The sequence below is a fragment of the Macrotis lagotis genome, chromosome 1 (assembly GCF_037893015.1).
Source record: "Macrotis lagotis isolate mMagLag1 chromosome 1, bilby.v1.9.chrom.fasta, whole genome shotgun sequence".
Taxonomy (NCBI): Eukaryota; Metazoa; Chordata; class Mammalia; order Peramelemorphia; family Peramelidae; genus Macrotis; species Macrotis lagotis.
In genome coordinates, this window is record NC_133658.1 from 732,644,494 (window position 1) to 732,666,406 (window position 21,913).

General features: G+C 35.2%; 1 long non-coding RNA gene across 1 annotated transcript in view; it reads right to left on the bottom strand.

The window, feature by feature from the left end:
* Nucleotides 1-21,913, bottom strand: part of LOC141507960 (uncharacterized) — a 91,494-nt gene that overhangs the window by 68,203 nt on the left and 1,378 nt on the right. The window contains exon 2 of the long non-coding RNA XR_012474308.1: nucleotides 6,538-6,662. This is a non-coding gene — a long non-coding RNA (uncharacterized LOC141507960). The remainder of the gene's footprint in view (nucleotides 1-6,537; nucleotides 6,663-21,913) is intronic.

Genomic DNA, 21,913 nt, shown 5'->3' on the forward strand with positions numbered 1-21,913 from the left:
CTTCAGATAAAATTCAGTAATTATTATCAGTAATTTCATTGGCATGGCTATCACATTTACCAATATAGATCACAATTACTCCACATGTCTTCTCATGTTTCCCATAAATCTTCAATAGATGATCTATCCAAAACACTTTTGGCTTCCCTCTTGGTTTGTATTTTGTGTATTTGTGTTTGTATGTGTGCCTTGAGGGTTTTATTTTGTAGGATTGAGGATATCCATCTGTTATTTCTCATTCTTAATATATTAACAGCTCACTTCCTTTGCTAATAATCCATATCCCAAATAATATACTCTATGCTGATTTTCACACTCAAGTGATTATAATATGCTAAAGTTTGTTTAATATACAAATGAGTCTTTCTATTTTCATTTGAGTTATCTGTACTGTTAGCTCTCCAGAGAGCTTGATGTTCCAAGTTTTGAAGCTGTATAGCAAAATCAGGATATTACTGATATAACATATGGACTTATAAAGAGTTTAGAATCCTTGAAAGCACTGCATAGTTTTCCAAATATAATCCAACCTGATTTTTTCCTTCCTAATTAACTGAGTCATATCATCCTCTGTCTTCAGATCTAGTTCAAGATATTCATATCAATGGACTAATGAAATAGGTTGTTATTGATCTACATGTTACAAGATTATAGGGTCCTAGATTCAGAGCTGTTAAATATCTTAGAAGTCATCTAGGTCAAACTCCCTTCATTTTATAAATGAGGAAATGTAGAACCACTTTGTTTTTTTTTTTACTAAAGATAGTTAGACCAATACCTTTTGCAGTAAAAATGTAATTGTTTGAATAACCTTAACATTGGTAAAAAAGTTTCTTTGGTTGAGCCTTTCATAGAAGATTATGTTCCTGAGTAACACTTGAGAAACATGCAGGTACCTTCAATTTCTGATTTTTAGGTATCTTCTTTAAGTAGAGCCTTGAAAGTTTCAATTTGCTCTATTCAATTAAATGTTTCTTTAAAAATCAATAAACTACAGGCCTAGCAGGATTTTGTATTACCTATAGCTCTGTTATTTATAGGACTATAAAGGTGTGGTTTTTATAGAAAATCACTCATGAAAACCTGCTTGTTGCCCTTCCATGTTTTTATCAAGGTTGCTTTTGATGCTGTATATAGGTCATCACTAAAAAGATATGAGAGAGGGGTGGCTAGGTGGCACAGTGGACAGAGCACCGACCCTGGAGTCAGCAGTACATGAGTTCAAATCTGACCTCAGACATTTAATAATTACCTAGCTGTGTGGCCTTGGGCAAATCACTCAACCCCATTTGCCTTGCAAAAACCTAAAAAAAAAGATATGAGAGAGATGGTAAAGTGGGCAAATGTATTTCTTTTGCTCTCTTCAAAATTTTTTTATTTTTATCTTATTATTTTTATTTTTATTTTGGGATGAAAGCATAAATAATGATCTTTCTCCTTTGGGGAAATCTTTTCCTCTTTTAGTTATCTTGAGAATTGATCCCTGAGTGTTTTATCTATTAACTGAAGCAATATTGTATACTCATATTCTTTAAGAGTAGAATACAAAACTGATTAGTAAAATTTTGTTGATACTATATATATCTTCATATATATATATATACATATGTATATCTATATATTTGAAACTGAAAGATAAAAAAGAATGCTCTTTTCTAAAAGTTAAGATAGTCTGAGAACCTATATTATACTGGAAAGAAAAGGAAAGAATGAACATTTACATTCTTAAGTAGAAATATCAAAAGGAGAAGTTTAGCTTTTTATAGTTTTTGGAAGGTAACTGATAGAATAGATTATACAGGCTACAAAGGACATGGAAATTGAAGGTGATTCCTATTAAATAAATACCAAAATTAATTGTCACTTTTTTCACTCACTGATTTGTATACTCTGCTATGTCATGAGAGATTGGTGACAATCTTAGAGTATTATTTTCAAGGATGCACTGGAGCAGAAAATTAAATATCCTGCAAATGCAGGACAGAGAATCCAATGCTACCACCTAGAGTATGTTAGATCCAACTGGACTGAGTTTAGGATGTCTCAAACTATTCTGCTAGGGATGTTTTTTATTTCATTTATTTTTTCCAGATGATTTTTATTTGACATCTTTAATTCTCAGTTTCCTCATGGGATCCTGAAAGTGCCATTTATTTTCCTTTCCTAGTTGACAAATTTCTGATATGCCTATATAGCTGGCTTGGCAGAGCTTTCCTGCCTATTCTTAGTGTAGTTTTTCCTTTATCTATGCTATCATTCTCAGGAATGACAGAGCATATACCTGTCCCAAAACCAAGTGTACCTAGTATCAGTCATGCTTAAGGTACTCAAGGGACTTTCTTGTCATTATCAGTAATCTTCAGCTAATAGAAATTGAGGTAAAAAAATCATTAAGTGCTAAGTTGACAAAACCCTGTTGTTTTAAATTTTTTTTATCTTTCAGTGATCATTTTGTGATACCTTCTTTCTATCAAAGTCACTTAGCAACATAATACTACTTACCTAGTGAGGTTTGTATCAAAGAAAAATAGATAAGCATAATAATTAAGAATCATATCTGATAGATATGTCTTTTTGTATCTACCTCTTCAAGAAAAGGAGAAAGCAAGCACAGAAATTTCCTCAAGGACTTTGTCCAGATCAAATTCACTCCTGTATAGGTCTGCCACAGTCTTGATAGAGGGCCTTTCTCCAGAAAGTTAAGGTTTACTTATTTATAATGTCCCATGGAAAGAATAGAAAATAAAATGATCTGATTAAGATTAATTTTAACTTCCTAAAGAAATTGAGCAAGTTAAACTTCTGTGAGATAAAGAGTGTTTCATAATACTGTGATAGAATACCAAAAATATATGAGAAGTGATTTTGACAGGATTCCCCTTTAATCAGTTAAACTGATCTCTATAATAGCCTCACATGATAGCTATAATTACAGTAATCATTCCCAATTTGCAGAAGAGGAAACACCAACACTGTTGTACCTTAAACAGGAAACAAGCATTTGCTTAATTTTCCAAATTCAGCTTTACTCAGTCCCTCTAGGCATTCACCATAAAGCTGTAAAAATTTCATGTTTCTGCATTTAGATTTATCAGTTAAGATATTTACAAATTAAAATTCTGACTATTATTCTATATTTGATTCTGATGTTCTTTGCTATTCTATCTACTCCTGCTTCTAGTAGGACTTGCTAAATATAAATGAATTTTGGATAAGGATCTCCCCTATTATATGCTATCTTGCATATAATTCTCTTTATATCTTGGTTCTAATAGGTTTTTGACTTGAAACAGGTACAAGGATACATAGAATACAAATTGCTATTGTTCAGTTATGTCTGACTCTATCCATGGGGTTTCCTTGACAATGATACTAGAGTAGTTTGCCATTTCCTTCTCCAACTAACTCTGCACTATAACCTGTCCATCTTGGGTGGCTCTGGGCAGCACAGCTCATAATTTCATTGCTACACAAGCCCCATAACCACAAGACAGTGATCCATAAGCAAACAGAGATTAAGTGAGTTGTTCAAGATCACACAGGAAGTCTCTAAATCTGGATTTGAACTCAGGTCTTTCTGACTCTTAGCCCAGCACTTCTATCACTGCATCACCTAGAGATAAAAATTGTATCTCTCAGAATTAATAAGGTTGAGAATTAAGAATGATAGAAACAAAGAAGGGTATATTGTTTTTTCTGTGTATCTAGAGCTTCTCTAGGATTGAAAAACAAAAACAAGTTTTAAAAGAGGAAAAAAGAGTAGAGGTTCAGCAGATTTACTGCTAGCAAGAGGTAAGTTTTTAAGGCAAACAAGTCTGAAATTTATCATGGGAGATAGCAATTATAGACATTCTAGGAGGAGCCAAGTGAAAGGATTCTGGGTTTAAATTGAGGGAGTTGAGAAATTCAGACTGAGTGAGGAAAGAATTAAAGAAACATCATTAAAGCCAGATTCTATTTACTCTGCCCATCTGTATTGCTTCACTACCTTTGGAAAGCAGTTATTAAACTAAACCAGTGGTTCTCAAAGGGTGTGCCATGAAATTCTGGATGTTAGATTACTTCACATAAAAGAATATTAATAAATAATGTCTTTAATAAAATTTATTTACCAGAATGCTAGTATGCTGTCTAGTTTTTGTAAACAACATTTAGTTTTTACAAATAAACACCAACCTTAAAACATTTCAGACTTCACATTTGCTTATTGAAGGGAAATGGAATATACTTGAGTCTTTTGGAGTGTTGCTAACTTAAATGCTCACTGCAAAGCTTTCTGTACCATAATAGTGAAAAATTGTGAATCATGGCACCAAAGTGGCCTGCAAATGTGCTCCTGGAAGAAGCAGAAACAAGAGATTTTGAGGAGACTGATGTTCTCAAGTAATAGTATAGGAAGAAGCTTCATACCCTAAACCAATACATGGTTAATCATGGTAGCCCAAATCTCAATCCTCTAGGAATTTAGTCCACTTCCTCTACTAACAGTCCACTCACCAATGCTAGGTGAGTTTCATGGATCCTGGTCCTTTATTCCTCACTGTCCCAGGGTTTTCAAAAGTAAGAAGAGTAAAGGACAAAGAACTTCCATGTAGTCCCCATGGTCTTAGTCCCTGATATGAAAGAGTTGGTGAAATCACAGTCTTAAGGTATGGAGTTCCCACACCATTCAACCTGTCTCTATTTATTTCCAATGCCTATACATACACATGTGTGTGTCCCAAAATAATAATATCTCTCTCTCTCTCTCTCTCTCTCTCTCTCTCTCTCTCTCTCTCTCTCTCTCTCTCTCTCTCCCTCCCTCCCTTCCCCCTCCCCTGTCTGCACTAAATCTGAATGAGATCCAGTATTACTCAAATGTGGGATGGGAAAAGGCCTGAGATGTTGGTAGCCAATATCAAACTAGATTGGTCAGATGCCCTCCTGCCAATAGTCCATATACATTCTGGTTTTTGTTTTTCTTTATCTCTCCAGAATTTAGCACAGTGTCTGCCACACAGGGCAAAAAAAATCCTCACAAATTCATGAGGTCTTGTCCCTAGTCTGTTCAAGGAGAGAGTTGCAGAAGGCGAGGGTTTCTACTTGGTACAGGTCAACCAACTGGTTCCCCACCCACACCTTGAGGTTTATTCTTCTCTATATGCAAATATAAGACTCTGTTCATAACTCTTTTTATTGTAGAAATACAATGTTATTTAGGATAGGAACACAAGTAAAGATATTGTTCACAGAATTGAAAAAAAAACTAGCAAATTAGCAGAGCCCCTCTTACACTTGAGACATACAACATAACTATTATTTAAGCAACAGTAAATCTGTACTCTTATTAAATAGTATTCTTTATTTTTCATGTAAGCAGACATTTTCACTGTTGCTGGAGAAATAAACTATCCACTACAGAATTCAGCAGAGTGTGAGTTTTTTAATTTATTCAAAATACTTTTTATTAATATTAATCAAAATTAATACTTCAAAGTTATACATCCTCTTCAGTTTTTGGAAAAAAATCTAGTTATATATTTTTTTCTCATATTTTCTCCCCTGCCAAAGGCAGATGATGATCTCTTAATCATAAAAGAATATTGGGTCTGAAGACATTTCATTCCATAGTATCCTTCTAACTGGGAAAATAGGGGAAAACCTGTCACATAAGGTCATAGATGAGAACAAATTGTTTAGAATTTTTTTGTTCCAACAAATACAATTCTAGAAAACAAGTATTGTTCTTATTTAGAGAAAGTAAAATATCAATAAACATACAACAGGTTTCATAATAATATGCCTGAAATACATAATAATGAAACAACTCCTATAATGAAGATTCCTGATAAATTTACAAAAAAACTTTCCTAGGAGACAAAAAAAAATTAAAAAATTTTAAATATCAATTACTCTTGCAATGTTAAAAATTGCATATTCATCCCTGGACAATATTTAAATCTCACTTTAAAGTTTTTAATGATTTTTATAAAGTTTTCATTTTACATTTGTTGTATATGCTCTCATTTAGGCTCAAAATGTGTCCTTGAAGAAATAAAAATTGTGTTCTGTATATAATACAATTTTCATTAAATACTTATACTAAGAATTTTAATCCATCGAAGAAACCTATGAAATGTTGAACTATTCTAGATGTAATTAAAGGAATTAAGAAAACAGAACATAATGGGAAAAGAATTTGAATTTTTTTCCCTAATTTTAACAAGCAAGAAGTGAAGTAATGAAAGAAGGTTTGCAGTTGGGGTTACTTGAGCTGGTATGACCTCCTTTACTCACTATTGCTAAACTTCTCCAACTTTAGAGCTGTAAATTTTTTAGTCCTCACCTATAAATAGTGATCATTCTTTCTATCTAGACTGTTTTCATACTTTTAAAGCTCATCTTCTGTTCTCAGGCTACAATTTCATTCAGCATCAATTCAACAAGCTTTGTCAAGTGCATTTCAATGTGTTGGGCACTGTGCCAGATGCTGTAGATAAACTATAAAGATACAACAATACACTAATGTTTAAAATATAATGAGAAGAAAATTATTACCAGGATGATAGGACCAGGGAAGAACTTCATGGAAAAAGTAGAAACTGAATTAAGTCTTGAAAGAGGAAATGAACTTTAAGAAATGGAGGTGATGAATTGGTTCTTTGGTGTTTTTTTTTCTGGGTCTGTGGAGATAATTGGAAAGAGTAAGTGATCAATATCTCTTATCGTTATTTCCTACATTTGCCACCAAAAATTTATCTAAAAGTTATTTTTATTATAAATTAGTAGCTACATTGATAAAGGAAAGAAACAAACTAAGATGTTAAGACATTTATGAATCCTACTAATATATGTCGAGAGATATCCTTTTTAGACAACTGAGGCCTCAGAAGACCTAGAGATAAATAATACTATTTGTTGTTAAGTCTGCCTCTAAAGATGGACCTCCATTAGTTGACCTGAAATGAGGTATTAGATGCTTGTGGCACCACAGACACCAACATTTCCCTTTATATAGAGACTCACATATATGGTAGGGGTTTCCGTGGAAGTAAGGAATTATTGGTTACCTCTGCTCCAAGATTTATGGCCTGGGCATATAAGATCTGGGGATAGCAAAGGAGGGAAAAGGGATTTTTTTATTCATCATTTCTTATACTGGGATAGACCAAGCAGGCCAGAATGGATTCTAGAACTAATTGTGGGGAAAAGCTGAGGGAATGGAAAGAGCTGGAATCAGGAAGCCCTGAGTTCAAATGTAGCCTCAGACATTTGTGAGTTATGTGACCCTGGTCAAGTCACTTCACCACTGCCTGCCTCAGTTTCCTCACCTATAAAAATGGGGATAATAAGATCATCTACTTCATAGGATTGTTGGAAAGCAATTGTAAAAATATTTCTACAATGTTGACCTTGGTGCCTGGCATACAATAGGTGATTAATAAATTCTTATTTCTTGTCCTTGTCCTTCCTAGGCATAGAGCCTATGAGAACCAAGCTGCAGAGGGAGGGGAGGACAGGTTACAAACTGTAGGATGGAGAATAGTTTAGTTTGGCTGGCACACAGAATGAATGAAAGGAATCATTATGAGTGAAGGCAGATTATAAAGGCCTTGCTGCTTTTAAACAGGTCATTCCCAGGCCTGAAATGCACTCCCTCCTCACAAATACCACCTCCTCCTGGAAACCTATCCTGATCTCTCCCTTGCTCCACCCTCAGTTCTAATGCTCTACCCCCTGAAATTAATTTGTTTCTACTTCATATATGTTTTATATTCATTTTCTGCAGATATATATTATATCCTTTCTATGGAATGTAGGTTGCTTCAGGGCAGTAATTGCTTCATTCTTGTGTAATGGGGGCCTGGTCCAGTTACTAATCCCATCAGTTTGCTCAGCTGGTACAACTGAGAATTGGGCTGATATGCCTTGGAAAGACTGGAGCATGTGTGGACATTTTGCAACTGCTTCAAGTCAGGTAATCATCCAGTGGAGAAGAGGATCTTTGACTGACTGCAGGAGTATTCAAAGAGGCCTGCTAGTTATGTCCTGGTCTCTCATCAGATGTGAAAGCGCCTCCAAAATCCACCAAGAGCAAATGAAGCCAAACATAAGGAAGTGGCTGTAACTGATGGATCTTTTTTAAAGTCTCTACAGTCATTCCAAAAGCCTCCTCTCTAGCACTTGTTTAGTTGTCTGGAACCAGTTAGGGAACGTTTACATGTTCTCTATAATCTTTCCAAAGCATTTTTCTTATACATCTGCATGATTCCCACAGAAGCAAGCTCCCTAGCTTTTCTCTACATGGAGATGTTTGTCCTTCATTCTTGAAGAAGACCACAACATCAGGGAGGTGATGCCATGACAAGTACATGAACTGGATTTGAGGGAGGAGGGGCTGTGCTAAGTCACCAGTCTCACTTTCTCCTCTAGAGTCATCTGCGTCCAGTGGTCAGATATGAATCAGGACGACTGGAGAAGGCCCTGGATACGAGACAGTAAGGGTTAAGTGACTTGCCAGGGTCACACAGCTAGTAAGTGGCAAGTGTCTGAAAGATTGAATTCAAACTCCAGTCCTTCTGAATCCAAGGTCAGTGCTCTATCCACTGTGCCACCCAGCTGCCCCTACATGGAGAGGTTGCATCAGCTGAAGAAACATTGTGCATGTATTACGTGTCTTTGTAACTTCAGGGTTTATTATTAAAAAACACAAAAGCTCAACAAATCCTAAGTATTAGGTCACCATAGTGTCAAATATTTCATTATGGTATCTAGAATATGTGGTGAGACTTTAGTTGAAACTATATCTCCCCATTTCTTTCTTAAATCCTTACTTATATTTTCCCAGGAAGGAAACATGGCATATTAAGGAGAGATCAGAACTTTGAGAGAATCCAGGCCTGGGTCCAAATACCAAATTCAATATTTACAAGCTGCATGACTTTCAAAAAGATCCTTAACCTCCCTAGGTTCCAGCTTCTTAATTTATAAATTGGAAAAAATTAACACCTTTTCCACCTTTAAAGACTATGTTAAGGAAGTGTTTTATAAATTTTTAAAGAGTTTTATAAATGTGAGTTATTGTTACATATACCTGTGATTTCCTTGATTTAAAAAATTCCTGGTAAAGAAATTTCTTCCACTTATAGAGATCTTTACTAATTCTGAGACTCCAAAGTCTTAGAAACTTCCTTGGGCATGAGAGTTAATTGACTTGTCTGTGTTCACACAACCAACATATATCAGAAATGGGATTTGAACATAGATCTTTCTGGCTCTCAGTCGACTATGTATTTATGCAGCACTGTCTCATTATAAGTATTATTATTATTATTACTCCTACTACTATTACTACAACTTAATAGATGTTCTTTAATGGAAATAATGGTGATGACAATGTAGTATAGTTGTATGTACTGATTCCAAAATCAGAGGACCTGAGTTACTGAGAACTGGGAAGTATGAAGAAAAGAAGGGGGGGCGGACTTTTAAGCTTCAAATGATTTTTCACCAAGTCATACCTTTGACTTAAAAGAAAGGCACTTGTGTAATCTGCCTATTCATCTCAGTTACTACTAAAAAAGTTTTCTTTGATTTCTCAGATAGTCAGGAGCTCTGTTTTAGAGGGCTGAGGAAGTAAGAATGGTAGGACAAATTGAGAACTTTAAGTTAAGAAAACCTGGTCTCAAGTCCATCATCTGACACATACTAACTATATGTTTCTAGACAAATCATTTAATTTCTCAGTCACTCAAGCTGCTCTCTCAGAATAAAAACTAGAAGTGTTCCTATGTGAATGAAATCACAGGTCTGCCTTGGCCCTTACCCCAGAAAACAAACAAATATTAGAGGGGAGTTGCAAGAAGATGATAAACTAAACAATAGGCAGACAAGTTCAAAAAACTTAACGGAAATCATTCTGTGTCTAGGCATATATGGTCTCACTATTCTACAGCATATGATAAATTGTTGTCGTTAAACTGTATCTGATTTTTTTGTGACCCCACTTAGAGTTTTACTTGGCAAAGATACTGGAATAGTTGGCCATTTCCAGCCCATTTTATAGATTAGTCTTACTGACTCCAGGCCGAGCACTCTATTCACTATGTTATGTAACTACCTGTAGGGTAATTACTTCCTCCTAATAATGACCATGACTTCATTAAATTGATAAGGAACTTCTTGATAATCCACTAGAATAAAACATTTCTTAAATGGATTAAGCATGAAAAGCAGTTAGTTTTAGTTATCTATGAAAATCATCATTTTCACTAACCCAGTGTCAAAGCTTATTTGCCATATGGCACTGTGATATGTAGAGGCAGCTAGGTAGAGCTAGCTTTGTGACTCAGGCAAGTCACCTAACCCTGTTTGCCTTAGTTCCTCATCTGAAAAATGAGCTGGAGCGGGAAGTGTAAACTACTCCAGTATTTTGCCAAGAAAACCCCAAATAGGGATCATGAAGAGTCAGAAATGACCAAAATGACATTCTGAACAACTGTGATGTGTAAGTTACAACTAGCTGTGAGAAAAATGTCCTTGAGGAACTTTCATTCTGCATCCCAAAACAACAACTAAATTCAGAATGATTCAAGTCTTTCATTTACTGTAACCATGTGACTAAAATGGGTTGTAGTTTTCAAGAGTCAATTAATGTCAATCAGTAAGCATTTAATAAGTGTGGACTGTGTGCAGGCATTGGGCCAAGTGATGGAGATACAAAGAAAGGCAAAAGAAAGCCTTCAGGGACCTCACAGTCTAATTAGGGAAACAAAATTCAAACAACTCTATACAAACTATCAATAGGATAGAAGGAAAGGTAATCACCATTATTGAAGAGTAAAAAGCCATCATGGAAGGGGATAGAGAGCATAGATCCACTGAGTATTTAAATATGTATCTAAAATGTTACATAACTCTCACAGGATACTGGAAATAAATAGAGGATACCACAAAATTGATTTCTTGACACATACTAAATATGCATATTAAATGCCTACCTACAGAGTTTGGGACTTTACCTGCCTCTCTGTTGAGTGGTATATTTTCTAAAACAGTTCAATCTTTGAGCATCAAACATAGAACAGAAAAACGATGTGGACATTCAGGAGTGATAGTCATTTGTGAACATCCTTACATGGAGATGAGATGGAAAAGTAGTTTTGGATATTATTACCCTTTATGTTTAAAGGACATATACCTTTAAAAATTCAGGAGGATTCCTCCTGGCAGTTTTTAATAATGACTGGAAAAATTGAAATATAGTGATATGTAATAAAATACACAAAGAACCTTCTGTTGTTACACTATTTCTAAAAGTCTGGACCATTGGTAACTTATTTATAAAGAGCTTCTACACATCTCTAATGTGTATTTTTTTTTAAAATCCCTTACAGATTATTTTTGACTTGACCAGGCAGGGAGCCCATTTTAAACACTCAATTTGAAAATCATGGAAGCTTTATAAAGTCCTCCACCTGCATTTCTTTTTAGGAACACAGTTCTTTATTCTCCCAAGGATGAAAACCTCCAGCATATAAAAACTTTGTTAAGCTGTCACTATCAATAGAGTACAAAAAAAATAATGGTTGACAAAGAAGAAACAAATTGCATCTTCGAATAAGTTTTCTTCAAGCTCTTGTTAAAAGCTATAACCTCTGATGTTAACTAAATTTAACCCATTCTGACCTCTGAGGTGGCCCTTAACCTTTTCTTTATTCTGCTTCCTGTGGTTGCTGGAGAAGCCTGGCCCAGTCATTGGAAAAGCGTTCTCTGCCGCACACAAAGGCCCAGCCTCACTGCTACTCTGTCAGGAGGCCCAGAATAGACTGAGAGGTCAGCACCTGTGCTGAGAGCAGGTGACAGTGAACTGGCTGGATCATTCTAGGCCAAGTTGTAATAGTTTCTACCCTTCAAATATCGTACTGCAGTTTCAGCCATTCAAGCCAGTGGAGTTCAGGTTTTCTTTGTGAATGCAGACTTTAAACAAATTAATCTATTGCTGTTCAACTGACTGTAAAATTAGTAGATTTACTGTTGCAAAAAAGAGAGGGGGGGCTTTCACTTCCACTTTAATAAGGTCAGGGATGTGAACTAGGCTGCCGACAAAGCAGCCTTTAAAATCTTTGCAGCTGAAACCCAACTTGCAAAAAAAAAAAAAAGACTGAAAAGCAATGTTTCAAATGTACAGTGGAAAGTCTTTGCCATACAGTTAACATGTAAAAGTCTACATCTAAGAAGCTTCCTCCATCAGGATTTTGTCTTTTATTTCACATAACAGTAGAGTAGGGAGAAAGAACAGGGGAGGGGGGTTAAAACTTGAATTATCATAAATATTTTAATATGTTCAGTCAGTCTTACTTTACACCAAGAAAAAATAGCCCTTGGTTAGTGTGGTTTCACCAAACACTCAGAATATTACCAAAAGATTATGATTACTTCAAATATGTGCTATATTTAAAATTTATTATGAGAGCTAATATTATATTTTGATACTTGCTTATTTAAGATTGTATATTTAATAACAGTAGCAAATTTGGTTCTTTTATGCTTGAGTTTTCATGCTGATTTTTATAAGTGAATATTAAAGTTTTTGTACCAGTTTTTCTGTTTTTTTCTCTTGAATGCAAAAGAAATCATTTATTTTTGAAATACTATTTAAAAATTATTTAAAGACAAAAAAATTATTTGTTGGATGCTAAAAAACCTTAAATCTCTTCTGTGTTTTCACAGAGTAAATAGACTTCTGAACCATATACTGCTTTTACTCTTCTTCTAAAAAGGACACTTTTCAAAGAAGATAAATGGGCTTTCTGTTTATAAATGCTCTTTTATTTAGAAGATTTGAAAGTCTCTCTCATTCATTATATATCCCTTATTTTAGACAAATTCAGTTTGCTTACTGCCTGGCTCAGCTTGTTTTAATGGTTAGTGGTGTCATTTTCTGACATTAGAAATGATGAATTTGAGATCTTAAAAGTTTTAGTAGATTTAAAACTTGATAAAGAAATTTACTTAAGTTTAATACTTATGGAGGATATGAAGAATTCTGTCACAAATGTAGCCACAAGATATTCTTTAACTCTGCTGAAGAAATAGATTTGTGCTAATTTTTAAAAAAATTATTTCCTAAGTTTTAAAATAAAAGATTACTTTGAGAGGTATGATATGTTATTATTTTAAGTTAAATAAAATTTTACCCAGCTGGTTTTGGTTTTGATGTTTGCCAAAATATTCTTTGAAAAAGTTGTCAGTATCTGACATTCCCAATTCCTTACCATTCATTGTCCTCAAAACTTTGCATTATAGTTTCAATCCCCAACACTCCACTGACTGTTCACTCAAAGGTCTCAATGATCTCTTAACTTCAAGTCCCATGGTCTTTTTTCAGTCTCTATCGTCTTTGATCACTCTTAGTCCTTAACATTACTGACCTCTCCATCCTTCTGGATACTTCAGGCCACATTCTCCTGATTCTCTGATTATATCCACTTAACTGTTCCTCTTTTTATTGAGCTGGTTCTTCATTCTTTTTTAAATCTCTTAAGGTGGACATTTCCCAAGCCTCTCTTCACTATCTATGTTTTTTTCTCTTGGCAATCTCACATATTCTCAAGACTTCAATTGTCATCTCTGGGAAAGTATTATTAAATCTCACAGCACAATATAAATGTGAATTATTATTATTATTATTATCATCATCATCATCATCACATCATCACTTGCCCCAATTTCACTTGAGCTTTAGACTCACATCAAGAATAGTCTATAGGTCATTTTTATCTATAATCATTTGATTAATAATGGAGGAGACTTAAGCAATCTAATTTTCTCATTTTATAGATAAGGAAATTAAAGCCTAGGAACAATTAAGTGAATTGTTCATGGTCTCATAAATAATACTAGCAGACCTTTTATGTAAGACATTAAGGTTTGTGTGTTATATTGCATATGAAATATATTATTTTACTTAAATCTCACAACAACCCTGTGAGATATGTGTTATTTTTCATATCCATTTTATAGATGGGGAAACAGACATAGGAGAGATGTTAAGGAATAGGGTCACAAGCTAATACATGTCAGAAATGGGATTTGAACCTTTATTAAGTCAGGGCCATAAGAATTTATTAAGCACTAAACACTGTGCTGTCATACTAGTTAAGAAGCAGAAAAGTAAGTCAATGGAAGAGGCACAAGAAAGAAGAATAAGAAATAATTTAATTTATCTACCTGATGGTGGGTGAATCTCCAAACATAAATTACCCAGGAAAGAACTCTGTTTTAGACAGAGATAGCTAGGCATTGCAGTACACAGAGCACTGGACCTATAATCAGGAAGACCTGAGTTCAAATCCAGTCTCAGATTCTTATTGGCTATCTGGGCAAGTCATTCAACCTTGTTTATATCAGTTTCCTCATTTGTAAAATGAAGATAACAATAGCATCCATCTCCTAGGTTATTGTGAGGATAAAATGATAATATTTATTAAGTATTTTTATAACCCTTAAATGCTTGACAAGAAAGACTTATAAACTAGAAGGTGTTGATGGGGCAGCTAAGTGGTATAGTAGGTAGAAACTGGAAGGTGGTAAGAAATTAGACCAAAATATTATCCCAAGATGTTGGTAACCATACACCACAATAATTAGACGGATATATTACCTAGTATAGTAACTGTTATTAAAAAAAATTAGAAGATGACTAGAGTAGGTAACTTTTACAAATATGGCTAGGAGGATAAATTATTGAGCAAAACAAGGGATAGAAGCAGGAGTGTGCTAGTAAATGTTTAACAACTGTCTCCCCTCCCCCCCAAAAAAAGAACAACTTCACAATCACATGCTTTTAAATTTAATCAGCATTAACATTTTTCCATCACTTTCCTAAGTTTAGATAATCAACAACAATAAAAACTCAAGCCTTATAGTATTTACTGATTTGTGAGGTGTAAATCTTCACAATAAAAAAACTTAATAGATTCTGGAGAATGGGTATGAGTTAGCTCTAGTACACCCTGGTTAGAGACAATTACTAAAAATAATATAGATAATTTTGGAATATAGATATATATAGAATATAGATAATTTTTTTTTAGGATTTTCAAGACAATGGGGTTAAGTGGCTAACCCAAGGCAACACAGCTAGGTAATTATTAAGTGTCTGAGGCCGGATTTGAACCCAGGTACTCCTAACTCCAAGGCTGGTGCTCTATCTACTGCACCACCTAGCCACACTGATCAGATTAATTTTTAAAGTTTTTGAACAAACAAAATTAATGCAACTAAGATAGTGACTGGAGAAAAAAATTGTATAAAATATTTCTGATAAGAAAATATAAAATAATTAATCACTAACAGATAATAGAAATGTGTGTATACATACAAATATATATATATATATATATATATATATATATATATATATATAGGGAGAGACAGAGAGATGGAAAGAGAAAGAAAATAAAAAAGTTAAGGACTCATACATACAAAAAAACTGAAAAATATGAGTGATGTAAAAATAAAATATATTAACAAAAAAATTGAAAGACACAATTGTAAACATCTTAAAACATATAGCAAAGGTGGACTTTTTTTATTGGTAAATTGTGGCAAGAGGGGAGGCAAAGCTGCCCTGGATTGGACAGTTCCTTTAAATGAGATAGGAGCACTTTGCTATGCAATTGTCAGCAAGTTTTTTTGGTTTTATATTGTTTGGCTTTATTTTGTTTTTGTAAGGCAATAGGGTCACACAGCTAGATAATTATTAAGTGACTGAGGTTGCATTTGAACTCAGGTCCTCCAGACTCCTGGGCTGGTGCTCTATCCACTGTACTAGGTAGCTGCACCCAGTTGTATTTAAATACTTCTGCTTTAAGTAAGACATGAGTTCCATCTAGAGCTTCAACAAGGAGGATTATTGGGGGGAATTAGCAAAGTTAGAGGTATAAGAAGAAGAAGTGCAGTCCTTCTCCCCTCAAAACCTGCTCCAAAAAAGATCAAATAAGAATGTCAGCCTGAGTAGTAAGGAACAAGGAGATCTAAGGAGAAACCTTAGTGGGTCATTTTTTTCTTGATCAAAATCACTATTTTAACCCACATACAAATGACCAAGACAAGATTTGTGAGAAAAAGGCAGGTTTTCAGTGCTTTTACTCAGACCTCAGACTGGATCTGGGAACTCTAATGCTGGCTTAGATCAGGGCTAGACTTTTACAACACTGCAGCTCTAAACCCATAGTAATTTTTAGATAGCTGAGAGAGACTATGTCCAGAACCTATCTACTGGATCTCCATCTAGGATTAAGTCTTCAATTGTGCTGCCTAGACCCAAGCAGAGACTGGAACCTGGAAAATTCAGGGAGGTAGTGGTCACATTGTGTACTAGGTTCTGGCATTTGGGCCTATTGAATGTTTCCACTTCCCTGGTTCAAGCCAACTCAAATACCCTTGAAGAATACAGCATTCAATATCTGAAGAAAGAAGTGTAGAATCACAGAAATATAAATGAGGATCTGGTCCTAATGCAAAGTAAAAATCCAGAAATTAAAGCTGAAAAAAAAATTCCTCCCTAATAATAAGTAATGATGGTATCAGGAACTCCCAAAACATAAACTCTGAACAAAACATATTCATGTGAAGTCTCAAATAAAAATACAGCTTGGCTACAAGATCAATTAGAATTCTTTGTAGAAATGAAGAAAGTAAACCAGAAGAAATAGAAAAGAAGTAAGAGATACAGTAGAAACACTTAGAAGAATTAAATCTTATTTTAAGAGATACAAAACCTTATCCAAACAGTAGCCTCCCTGAAAATTAGACTAGACCAAACAAAAGTTATAAAACAAAAAAATATTAAACCAAATTCAAAAGAATGGAAAAAAATGAAAAAGAATATAAAGCAAGACCTAAAAAAGAGCCTAGATATTATATACATATAATATCTAGGCTCTTTTGATATATATATGTTGTTTGACTTTTTTTAGGTTTTTGCAAGGCAATGGGATTAAGTGGCTTGCCCAAGGTCACACAGCTAGGTAATTATTAAGTGTCTGAGGCTGGATTTGAACTCAGGTACTCCTGACTGCAGGGCTGGTGTTCTATATACTGTGCCATCTAGCCACTGCTAGATATTATGTTTTTAAAAAATAATTAAATAAAACTTCCTCAGACCTTTTAGAAAAAAAGAAAATAAAGTAAAATTAGAAAGCATCTACTAATAACTTCTAGAAATGAACCTCAAAATGATAATTCCGAGGAATATCATAGTCAGAATCTGAAGAAAGAAAAAACAAGATATTGAAAATAACCAAGAGAATTCAAATACTTAGGAATCACAGTCAGACTTGCACAAGAATTAGCAACTACCACTCTAAAGGAGGAGAGTGGAATACAAGATTCCAAAACATAAAAGATAGAGCTTTACTACCAATAATAATTTACCCAGCTAAATTGAATATAACCTTACAAGGAAATAAAATTAAGCTTAATGAAATAGAGGCTTTCTAAGTATTACTAATGAAAAGAGCAGAGCTAAGAAGAAACTGAAATACAGAGAAACCAAGAGAAACAAAGTCATAAAATACAAGGGGGCAATAAAAAGGGACTATACAAAGATGAAGTGTTTGCATTCTTATGGAAGATACACACATCCCTTCAGAACCTTAATGCCATCAGGGATCATAGAGAGAAATAAAACAGAGGTCCTAAGAATGAATTTGTTATATTTTGGTGTTTTTAAAGAAAAAAGTGAGAGGAAAGATACAGTAGAAAAGGAAGGAGAAGGAATGATGGAAGACTTTGTCATATAATCATGTTGTGAAAGAAGGTGATTCAAATGAGAAAGGATATCACTTGAAGCTTACTTTTATAAAATTGATCAAAAGAGTGTAGAATATACTCATGAGCACATGAACACAAATAGTTTGGTATAAAAATATCCAATTCAACAGGAAAAGAGTAGCGAAAGGAGAAGGGAAAAGAAGAATAAGAAGGAGGATAAATTCATGGAAGATTTAGTCATAAGCAAAAAAATCCTCTAAACTCAGAATGGAATCATATAGAGGAGTTTAAAAGGAAAGGAAGAATGATCTTTGAGAATAGATACATACATGCACATATATATGTATATATATGAATATATAAAACCATACACATATGTATATGTATGTATGTTTGTATATATGTATTCCCCCCCCATTGAGAATTTATTGAGTCTGGGAGGAAGTGGTGCTGATTTCAAATTTAGAAAGGGATTAAATGAAAAATTAAATTACTTAACAAAGTATTCTAAGACTGGAGATGAGGTTGCCTTTCCTGATGATAAATTACTTAAAAGACCATTTAAAAAAAACAGGAAAAGCAAGGACTTGGAAAATTTTACAGATCTATAGGGAGAAGAACAGAAGTTTGAGCTCACAAAAGCAGCAGGTGGTTTGAGATCAGTTTATTGTCTAACATTCAATAAATATTTATTTACTATGAACTTATTATGCAAAGCACATTGCTGGGATAATAATATTGAATTTATCCTCACCTGAGATTCTAGTGTGGCACCTTCTCTCACCTAGTCCTATAGCAGTAATAGACTTGGGATCAGGACAAAAAAAGAAAACTTTTAGGAAGGCAAGGAGCATCAATAATGGACAAGGAGAAGCTATCTGGAGAGTAATGAATATAATAGAGTCAGCAGAACCAATATATTCAGTGTTGGAACTCTAAATCATTTGATCCATTGGAACTGGCAGCAATTAACCAGCATTAAGAGGTCTCTCAAAATCAGAGACATGTAGAAGGTATCTTTGCTAGACCTGCTTTGGAAGTTGTATAAAGCCAGAGGTCAGGGGACATAATATAGATAATGAGACTATTTGCCTGGCAGGGAGTGATTCCATCAAAACAAATGTAGTTTTCCCAGGATAAGATTTATTTATTGAATTTCAGATGGGGGGAACCCCTTCGATTTCCCTAAATATGAGAAACAATTCCATAATTTGTGATAATACAGGACTGCATTCAGGTTCTCTCCTAAAAATAATATATATATATATATATATATGTATAATGAGATAGGCCATACTATTCATGAGGAACATATCATGACAAAGAGAATCAATAGGAAGAAGATTGCTGTGGCACTTCACATGTAGCAAGGATGAATTCATTCAAGTTTTGTTGTAGGATGATAAACATAGCCTGGGAAAAGATAGGATTGAGCTATAGAGGATCAGATAATTGAGAACCCTACTTCAATTGGAACAGGCTGACATGGGCAAATACTCAAACCCTTCTGAGCTACCAGTATACCAGAATCTTTGAGTCAAGGTAACCTGGAGAAAATGACCAATCAACATTATCTTCTTTATAAGGGACAAGAGAGGCTTCCACTAAACAAGATGCTAAAATGTAAGCTTCTGCTCTGGGTTAAGAAGACAGACCCAAGAAGAGAAGTTATGGGAAAAGAAATCTCTTTGCTGGAGAAGGAACAATTGGCAATTAGCCCATCCAGCTCTTCAAAAGAAAAACTGAAGGAAGAACTGCCAGGACAAAGGTATATAGAATGTTGCATACCAGAGCACAGAGATGCCTTGTACAAATCTGTTTAAAAGTGTGCTGAACATCTAATTCTGAAAAAGGTGGCCTGACGAAGGTCAAATAAATCTTTTGTATGAGTCAATTGAGGTCAGATCCTAAAACCAGGGAGAGTAAAAAAGAGGGAGTCTTAAAAGGGGAGATACTTTTTCCACATTAAGGCAGTGAACAATTGACTTATAACTAGAAGAAAGCATATGTTAATAGAAAGAGTCAAATCTTCTGGGCTAGAATTAAATTGACCCTTAAACTTTGGTAACAGAGCTAAGTGTTTGGATGGTAGTGAAAGCAAGGTCAGATGAGAATTCAACTTGACAGAGATAGGGTCCAAACTACAGTGGTCTTCTTTGGGGATCTTTTGTGTTCTCTTGTATTGTGCATTCCTGGGAAAGTCCTGTACTGTGGAGACAACATAAAATAAAGTGCCAGAGATCTGAGACACAAAGTATACCAAAATGTTTGCTATTAAGGACTCTGAGTCATAATATTGGTGAAGCTATTTCTTTAGTGTTCTGAATCCTTCCCTATTCTTTTGGGCATTCTAGTGTCAAAGATTGTGAAACCATAGGACCTTGTCCCTTTTTTATCTGACCTTTGTACCTCAACTAATACTCAGCAGTGTTCTGAACAGTGTAGGAGTCAATGTTTGATAATTGAAATGAATGAACTTAAATGATACCTAATGATCACTTCTTTTGATTCTAGAAGAATTGCTTAGGTTGGGATCCTTCTTAGGAAGTATGTTTAATCAAGCAATAAACCAAAAATTCTTTATCAAGAACTTATTATGGTTAGACAAAATCTTACTATTCTTGGATAATAGAGAAGCCCTATTGGTTACCTATTGGTAAAGGATCTTAGGGGTATGAGTTGTCTATATTCCTAGAAAGAAATTCCCTAAGAAAGAAAAAAATTCCTCTTACAGGTCCTGGTAGGGTATATGAACAGATAGAGGGCTTATATATTCTATGCAGTATTGGATGTCTCATGGGCTGGAGTATCAGTGAGCAATGGTGGGTATTAACATTTCAACTAGTGATGGAAGTCCCCATTGATTCCAGCAATAATTAGAAATTAAAGAAGCAGGTGGAGCAGAAAAGAGAATCAGAAATTGAGGGGAGGGGTGGATTTGGAACAAAGGGGAAGAGTGTCATGGTTGAATCTGAAATTGGATGAGAACTGAAAGCTCAGTTAACAGAGATTGGAAGAGGACAGGATTAATTTCCAACAACTTGCTTCAAGCTTCTGTTAAAAGAAAATAAGTGAATTCTGTTACCAAGTCAGAAGAGGAAAGCATCATCTTTTACATAGGGGAAAAACCTTAACCTGTGCTTTGGTAGAACTTGTTGTGGTGAAAAATCTCTTGCAGAGTCCCAGGGAAATGACAGATTGAATAATGCTTTGTTTCTAAAGCAGGTCTAACATGGTAATTATTTTACTGTACAATATTACTGGAGAGACTTTTTTCCTTCCTTCCTTTCCTTTCCCCTTTCTCTTCCTTTGTTCTTTCCATTTCCCCTTCCTTTCATCTATCAATGTTTTTTTTAAGATTTTATTTATTTTTAGTTTTACAATTTTTCCCCAATCTTATTTCCCTCCCCCCACCCCCCACCCCCCACAGAAGGCAATTTGTCAGTCTTTAAGTTGTTTCCATGGTATTCATTGATCCAAATTGAATGTGATGAGAGAGAAATCATATCCTTAAAGGAAGAAACATAAAGTATAAGTGATAGCAAGATCAGACAACAAGATCAGTTTTTTTCCCCTAAATTACAGTCAGTAGTCCTTGGTCTTGGTTCAAACTCTGCAGTTCCCTCTCCGGGTACAGACGCATTCTCCACTGCAGTATCCATGTTTTTTAAGGACTCCACTTATGAGGACTAGATGGAGCTAGGTTCAAATCCTGTCAACCTTTCCGCTGTGGAGTCTTTTGGGGTTTCCAAAGTGGGGCCACGCGGCCTCCAAGATTCCTTTCAGAAAGGTTATGGAGTGACCCCCAGGGGCATATATTCCAACCCCGGGGTCTCCAGACTCCAGATCCGGGCCGCTCCCACCACACTGGGCGAAGCAGCCCGGCCTCACCCCTCACCCCTCACCCCTCACCTCTCACCCTTGGCCTAGTCCTGAGCGCACGCGCCCGCGCTGCGGGGGGAGGGGCTGGCCAGAGCCGCAGCAGGCTGCTTCCGGGCCGCCGAGACCTCGTGGCTCTCCCCACCCCCACCCCCACCCCCACCCCCACCCCCACCCCCGTCGCGCCACGCGGCGCGCATTCTCAGGTGGAGGACTTTAACGCCTGCATTTTCGGTCGGCGTACTTTCACTCGCGGCGGCCTTCCCTTTAAGCG